Raw genomic sequence first — 7,570 nt, forward strand, 5'->3', positions numbered from 1 at the left:
ATTTTGACAACACTGACAATACTAGCAATGCATCTATTTAATTTAATTCTCAAAGTGTTTATCTGCATGTATATTTGGCTAGTTTCCTCCTTCTCTGCACTGCAGTGTTTAGCAGGCTGATGATTTAATTGCAACAATCTTCAGAGCTCTCTCAGTGCCTACAGGGGGATATTTAAAGGTAGAAGTTAGTCTCAACCTCACCAGACATCTGCTGGAGCCCCCGTGCAGTCACTCACGAGGCTGCTCAGCAGAGCCACCCGAGCAGGAGCACCGGCTGCTCTGATCCACCTCTCCCTGCCTGCCGCAGAGCAAGCCAAGGTATGTTAACCTCATTAAACGACCGCTAGCTTTTGTGAATCTCTACATCTAGCTACACAGGAGTACTCTATATAATGTGCAACAGTAGTCTTTGTGAAACACTTGGCTTTTTAATCACTGTTTTTTCTGCTTTTGTGCTGCTTTGATTGACATAGCTGCCCAGCTCCTGCTGATGGTGAGCATGCCTTATCTGTAGTGCAGCAAATAGAAGCTGTATACCCAACAATTTGTTTATTTTGCCCTTCTTGTCTCCATCTCGGCAAGAAAAAGTCTTTTCTCCTTTACTATTTTCCCAGATCAGTTAGGAACAGGCCATGGAGCCAGCTGGTAGGACTCAGTTCACTTAAGGACAAAAATCGAGAAGCCACAGAGAAGCCTAAGCCATTGATTTCCAGGACAATGTAGGCTCCTGCAAGGTCGTGTACTTTCTGATACAGTGGGATGTAGAGATTCCTGAGATGATGTAGCTCCAGATAGATCTATACGACAAGCTAAAATGCTCACATTTCTGCTAGGACTTTTGCATGGAGCCACACAATGGAGAGGCACTTTGTCATGCGTTGCAGACATACCACAGGACAGTAAGTGTTCTTAGTTGTTTTGCAAGAATTTAGGCTTCACATGGACTGCCTACTAAAATTGCTACTTGGCTTGGAAGTTATGTGAAGATTTTTTTTTATTATTTTTTCCTTTGAATACAGAAATAAGGATACTGGTTAATGTAGACTGAACTAAGCTTGTAATTGCTTGAATTAAGCAGAGGTCTTGGAAAGTTATTACTCAAGCAGGGTATGCTACAACATTATGAATACTCTGTAGGGTATCATGTTAATGATCGTTGTTTTTGACTTAGTCCAGAACAGTACCATTTAACTGTACTGCAGTAGTTCAAGCTGTAAATGAGGGGAAAATCGAGTCACTCGATAGTCATGCGCTGTAGTTAACGTTTGTTTTCTTTATATTGCATTCTTCTTCTTTTTCTTCTTCTTATTTTAAGGAAAACATCTGTAAAATGTGAAAAAGAACACACCAGTCACTATTACTGTATTACCATTTTAAGACACATTTTTAATTCGCCTTTATCTCCTTGTTCCTTTCCAGCAAGGGACCAAAAGCAACAGATGACAATGGTTTCCTTCAATAACACAGTATGCTGAAGAATCTTTTTTTTCTTTTTTTTTTCTTTTTCTTTTCAAAGTCATCTCAGGTTATGTACACTTAATGGAATGTGTCTACTCATGTCTTCACCTTAGAGTGAATTATACATATTTCTACTGGACATCTATGGGTTTGTCCTTTATTCCTAGTTTTTTATTTCATCAGTAACTCACTATCAATTTTGACATCCACTAGTCTGAACTGGTTTTGCTCAGGGATACCACACTGAAGAGGTTTTCAGAAGGTCTCCAGGAAAGTAGATTCTGCTAGGCTTAGTGTCTAGAACATTTTATTGAAAAATGTTTTATTGAAAGCCTACTCTTCCTTGAAAAATGTGGATGACATAAGTTTGCTTTGCTTGTCATCTCCTTTCTTTATACAGGGTGAGCAGGTTTGCCATCCTCTTTTGCAAGTGACTGAAAATAAGAATTAAAAACATGTTGTAATATATGTACTTTTGCACTGTTATGTTAGCTCTAAGTGGTTTTGGACCCACCATAAACAATGAAATCCCGGTGGCAGCTTCATTGGTGTAAGCCTACATATGCTATTCTAGAACAACATGTAGTTTCAAGTAGCTTTTACAGAATGTGTGAATCTAACAATACAAATAATCTAGAGCAATGGTACCACACCAAGTGTCACGCCTGTGGGAGAACAGGAATCTAATTCTAAAACCTTACTCTGCACTTTTAACTCAAGAGAAAATCCATAACGTTAACTCCATGCCTGCTGACAGATAAAGTTTCAACAAAGTCTTTGAAGTCTTGAGGGAAGGGGAGGGTTTATGTCGAGGTTGCACGAATTCAGTCTTGTTTGTTTCTTGACCTGGCTCCTCGATGTGGCCCAAACCTGAAATGAGAAAGAAGGAGCAGTGCCGCGAAGCTCCTGAGCTCTGAGGGTAAGGATCCCAGGTTAAAAGCTTCCCGGGGCACCTATGCTGCTGGGAGAGCTTCTGTCAGTTAGAAGACGAGTTTAAGTGGAGGCTGAGTGAGGATTTCTTGGCTCTGAAATCATGCAGTCATGAGAGTAAGACAGGGATAGCAGAAATAAAATGCAGATATTACTGGCAACTCATGCAGACACAAAGGAGAAAACTGGATGAGAATATGAAGAAAAGAGAAAAACCTGGATGCTCCCTCCTACTGCGGTGTTATCTTGTAACGAGGATCTAATTCAGGGCCCAAGCTAAAACAAAATGTTTAATGGTCAGGTAAATAAAACACAAACAAAACTCAAAGAGTACTGGAATAATTTTATTTAAAATCAATTTTTGTTCCAAGTGATAATTATTTATCAGAGAGATGAAATATGGAAATCAAAGGTACCGTACATGCTATAAAGTTTCCCTTCCCAAAATAAGGCAAAGCAAAGGAAAACAAAACAAAACAGCATTGAGAAAAAAGAGAGAAAATGCCAATAGTCTTCAAAGACTGGAAAAAGAAACAGTACATTTATAAAGACATGGTGTGAAATGTTAGTCACAAAAATAAAACAAGGTGTGGTGTTTGTTTGTAGAAGTCTTCATAAATTTCTGTCATGATGTGCAATGTTCTTGTAATTGACAGCTTCTGGGGGGAGAAGAAGGGATTTGACAATAGGTTGCATATGATGAAAAGGCTTGCAAAAACTATGGGCAATAAAGTTTTAAATTATCTTTTAAATATTCAGAGACAGTTGAGGGCATCGCCTTTGCTAGCAGTTTTATTTTGGTAAGCACAGAGTAATGAGATTGGATTGGGTTATTTTGTTTCTACATGTATAAATGTCTCTGCTGTCTCCCCAAATTGACAAAAAGCATTAAAAATGCATAAATGATGTTACGGCTTTGTGGTAGGAAATCATATTTTGAATTCAGATGCAAACAGCATTCTTTCAAATCAGAACTGATCAACAAAAAGAACATGGCCAGGATTAATTGGCTGTAGTGGGAGTCTAATGACTGCAGGAAGGAAAATATTGACAGGGCTGATACCAGAGGAAAGAAAAAACCCCTTGAGATTCTGCAATGTCAGTGAAAAATAAAAAAAAGATTCATCTTAAAAAGAAGGAACGACTAGAACAAAAACAAAAGAAAACAAAACAAAACGGGCCTCAGTCATAGAGTATGATACCAGCAGCAGAAAGTCTACCTGGAGGATGTGAGTGAGCACGAGAGGCTGTTCCACAAAGCCCTCTTTTGCCATGAAACCCAATGAATCTGCAAAGTTTGGCTTGACTCTGCACTGGTGTGTCTCCCTCCTGGCAGAACGCATTCCCCAGAATTACAGTAGCTTTTGCTGGTGCTCAGAGGTGGCAGCTGAAAGCAGCCTGGCACTTACCCTACATTCTGTTTCTGTATCATTTTAACAACATAAATTGGGAAATGGGAGCAGTTAGAAGTACCCAAGGTATACACCTATGGATATTGCAAGTATTAAGTCTCTGGTTTCAAACTCTCCAAAGTATTGCTCATAAGGAAAAATTTGTATACAATTTCTATGCTGCTTTATAGAATAGAATAATTTCAAATGGTGTCGGTACATTGAAACACTTCACTGATTTTAATTAATTGATGAATAGGAAGAAAAAGTCTCAAAATTTTGGTTGTAAATAATGCCCCCTGTTTTGTAAGGACTTAATTAGAAAGGTTTTCCCGTTCAGCAGTAGAGCACTCATAGTTCTAAGAGAGAGTCTGAAATAAATAAGCTTAGAATTGGGCAGCTGTTCCCAAATTAGCACTGTCACAGAACTTGACTTCTTCTAATCCTTTTCTTATGCAGACTCAAGATTTACTTCAACCCACAATACGCCACTATACTTGAAATTTAACTCATTCTTAGCTATGTGCTCCTTCAGCATGAGTGACTGCATGCAAAACCACGTTGTTCTTTTCAGGGTACACAGAGATGCAGGAGAAAGCCAAACCATTTCCTCTGGTGAAGTTACAAGCCCTAACAGAGTTAGGAAAAAGTTGATGGTGGATAGCAGCCTCTTTGGATCTGCCATGCGTGAAGTGTTGACAGCAGCACTGAACGAGGCAATTGAGTCATTCCAGGCGTGGACGTCACTTGGAGGCTGACTACAGCACAGCAGATGCTCTCCCAAGGTGTGGGTGGCATTTTCCCACCACAAGAAAGATTTCAATGAACTGCATGGTTTCAGATGGATGTGTATAATGCCTTGCAAAATTAAACCAAATGTGAATGCATTTTTTTTACATGGGAAATTCTGCAAGCAATACAAATGACATTTGGGTTCTGCCTTGAGAAAACATTTGGAAGGAGTATTTACAAAGGGAAATCTAGTTTCTCCTTTCACAGTGCACTTCATTTTTTACAAGTAATATTTCTGTTATTGTTGTAGGTGCCAAGGTCAAAACCCTCTTTATTTAAATGGAGTAAATGCAAATGTGCTGTGAGACACCAAGTTTACACCACAATGGGTAATGACTGTTCATTTATTTGTAAGAAAGAACATTTGCAGTTTATTTTTGAGCCAAAAAGATTGTTGGCCGTTATTACACGTATGAAAATGTGGTATCTCATTTAAAATGTGGCAGCAGCTACTGACAGAAGCAAAACTAACCCCCAGAAAACACTGTATATAGAATAACTGTTTTCGAAATATGAATGAGGTTACATTTGGATGTGATCTATGTGTTATTAAAATCAAAGATTTCCCTAGGCAGAAAGCCATTAAGCCTGAGTTAACGCCATAAATATCTAACAGCTACTTCAGGTGGATAATTCTGATTAAAATACTGCTGTAGCTTTCTCAAATCACACTCCATGAATACGGGTCTGGAAATTAGGAATACGATGTTGAGCAGTTACCAACTTGCTTATAGACGTGACAGGGGAGAGTTTGCCCGGAGCGCCATTAGGTGCTTGGTGGTAGGGCTCTGGCAGGGTCAGCGGGTGCCAGGGGTGCCTCTGGCACAGCCTCGGCTCGGCGGCTGCAGTGCCTGCACAGGATGTGAGGATTTGGATTTAATTTCCTCCTCTGCCTCACAGAACTTCAACCTGCAGCTCCCATTCCCGGGAGAGCTGGGGAGACTGCTGGCTAATGAGGCAGGAAGGAAATTTCTTTCAGTCCACCCTATTAAAGCCGTATCACTTTGTACAGAATCATTAAGTATTAATTGGGCCAGAAAGAAGGTAGGGGGATGCTGTGGATAGCTGAGTCCTAAGCCTGCTCCAGCCAGTGTTTAATTTTCTCCTATCAAGCTGCCTTTCGAGCAGGGTTTGGCCACAGGCCTGCCTGCTTGCAGCGGTACGAAATTACCATCCCTTGCTGGTGTGCCTGGAGACGTGGGGTGCAGCACAGGGACAGCCACCCTCACACCTCCTGAACAGACCCCTTCTGAGGGCATGGGGCCGGGCAAGCAGGGATGTCTGCAGAAAGTCGGCTCTGGTGGCCTGTAGGCCTTGCTCATCTGCATGGAGGTCACACCTGGGAGACCAGGCCTATTAGTTCAGGCCTCCCCGCGCAGGGCTGATAATTATTTACAGGTTTTCCACAGCCCTGATGGATGATTTGTGCACTGCCCCACTGGGTTGAAAGGAGGCAGCCAGCGTCCATGCCCTGTTTCGTGTGACATCCAACTGAAAAGAGGTGCTCAGAAGAAGCCTGCTAGAGCCAACAGAGTGGGGCCCTCTGGCAGCGTCAGCCTCGACCACCTCCCAGTCCTAGCAGGTATTTATCTCCCCACAGCTCACTTTGTAAGCAGCGAGTACATCTGGACTACCCTTTGGCTCACAAAGGATGGAGGATCTTGATTTTAATTCTGCTTGCCCTTACGGCTTACAAATATGCAATTACACAGGTGGAATGAAAATGAGAACAATCAGGCAGAGAGCTACATCTAACCAGTGCCGCCTCAAAGGAAGACAAACTTCCTCGTTCGCTGCCAAGGGAGCAGCTCAGATGTGCCCCGGTGTGCCAGCCCCCCTTCCCCTGTGTGAATCAGTTCTCTTGTGGCTTAAGGGCTGTGTCAGGCATGACCTGCACGTAGCTGGATCAAACTCCCATTATCATTTCATGTTTTCTAATTCAAGACTGCCATTTCCATACTGTTTTACTTTAATTTCAAGAACTCTAACCTCATTGGTGAAACACTATTTTTCCTCTGAGTTGAGACCAAGAAGACGGTAATCTCTCTGATCGATGCCTCTGAGGTTTCCAAGAGAACGTGCTGAAATCCCAAAGGCAGTTTTATGGTGTCAATTCAAGATGCTTCCTATTTCTAATAAGAAAGCTATATGATTTCCAATGTTCATAGTGTTGTTTCTACATACGGTTTTGAAGTACAATTTGCAATTCACACAGATAGAGATTGGAAGCACAGATTAAGAAAAAAAATGAGAGGATAACGCTAATAACAGAAGTTTTAGCTTTAAAAAAGGAGATCATTTGAAGGGGAAAAATAAATTGTGTTGTAGGAAGACAAGAAGAGGGTCAAAGAAAATTGAATTTTACTAAAATGATGTCTTCATTTATCATGTAAGTTTTACTAAGAGAAGCCAGAGAAATGATAGTAGACGTGACCAAAATTGTTTCTGAGCTTTTGCAAGGTGACAGAGCCTTATAAAGTCTCTGATGGCGTAAAATGTTACGAATATCAAAAGCAAATACTCCAAATATGGAAATTTCATGCATTTCTTGACAGAGGACCAGATCCTGTCCTGCATAATGGAACAACTATTGAACTAGTGCAGTTCTGTGACCCAAGGGGCTACAATTGCCACTGTGGTCCTCCAACAGGGGCAGTGCTTGGTACACCTTATACCACCTGGTATACCATACACTGATTTTTGAGGTTCTTTGCCATAAATTTAGGACTTGGAGGAAGGCTCCTTAAGTCTTCATCCATGTTAGTACATTAAACTTGCTTGGGACCATTCTTTGGCAATGAGAACAACTGGCATGGGATGGCCTCTTCCTCACAGATGAATAGGCAATCCAGTTTTAGCACCTGTGTGCAGATGCAGAAACGTCCCTTAGAATTTAATTTACTTGGTCTCTGGGACCAAGGATGCTTCACAATTAAGCACTCTGTTAAGGACTCAGTTGCGTTGATATAGTCGCTATACTGGTGACACAGAAGTGAAAA

At 41.2% G+C, this 7,570-nt stretch overlaps 1 long non-coding RNA gene across 1 annotated transcript; it reads left to right on the top strand.

Moving 5' to 3' along the window:
• Nucleotides 1-109: 109 nt before the first annotated feature.
• On the top strand, nucleotides 110-6,745 carry LOC121072585. Its single transcript, XR_005821321.1, has 3 exons — nucleotides 110-318; nucleotides 1,420-1,466; nucleotides 4,354-6,745. It is a non-coding gene; the product is annotated as an uncharacterized LOC121072585 (long non-coding RNA).
• Nucleotides 6,746-7,570: the final 825 nt, after the last annotated feature.

Source organism: Cygnus olor, chromosome 6, assembly GCF_009769625.2.
Source record: "Cygnus olor isolate bCygOlo1 chromosome 6, bCygOlo1.pri.v2, whole genome shotgun sequence".
NCBI lineage: Eukaryota > Metazoa > Chordata > Aves > Anseriformes > Anatidae > Cygnus > Cygnus olor.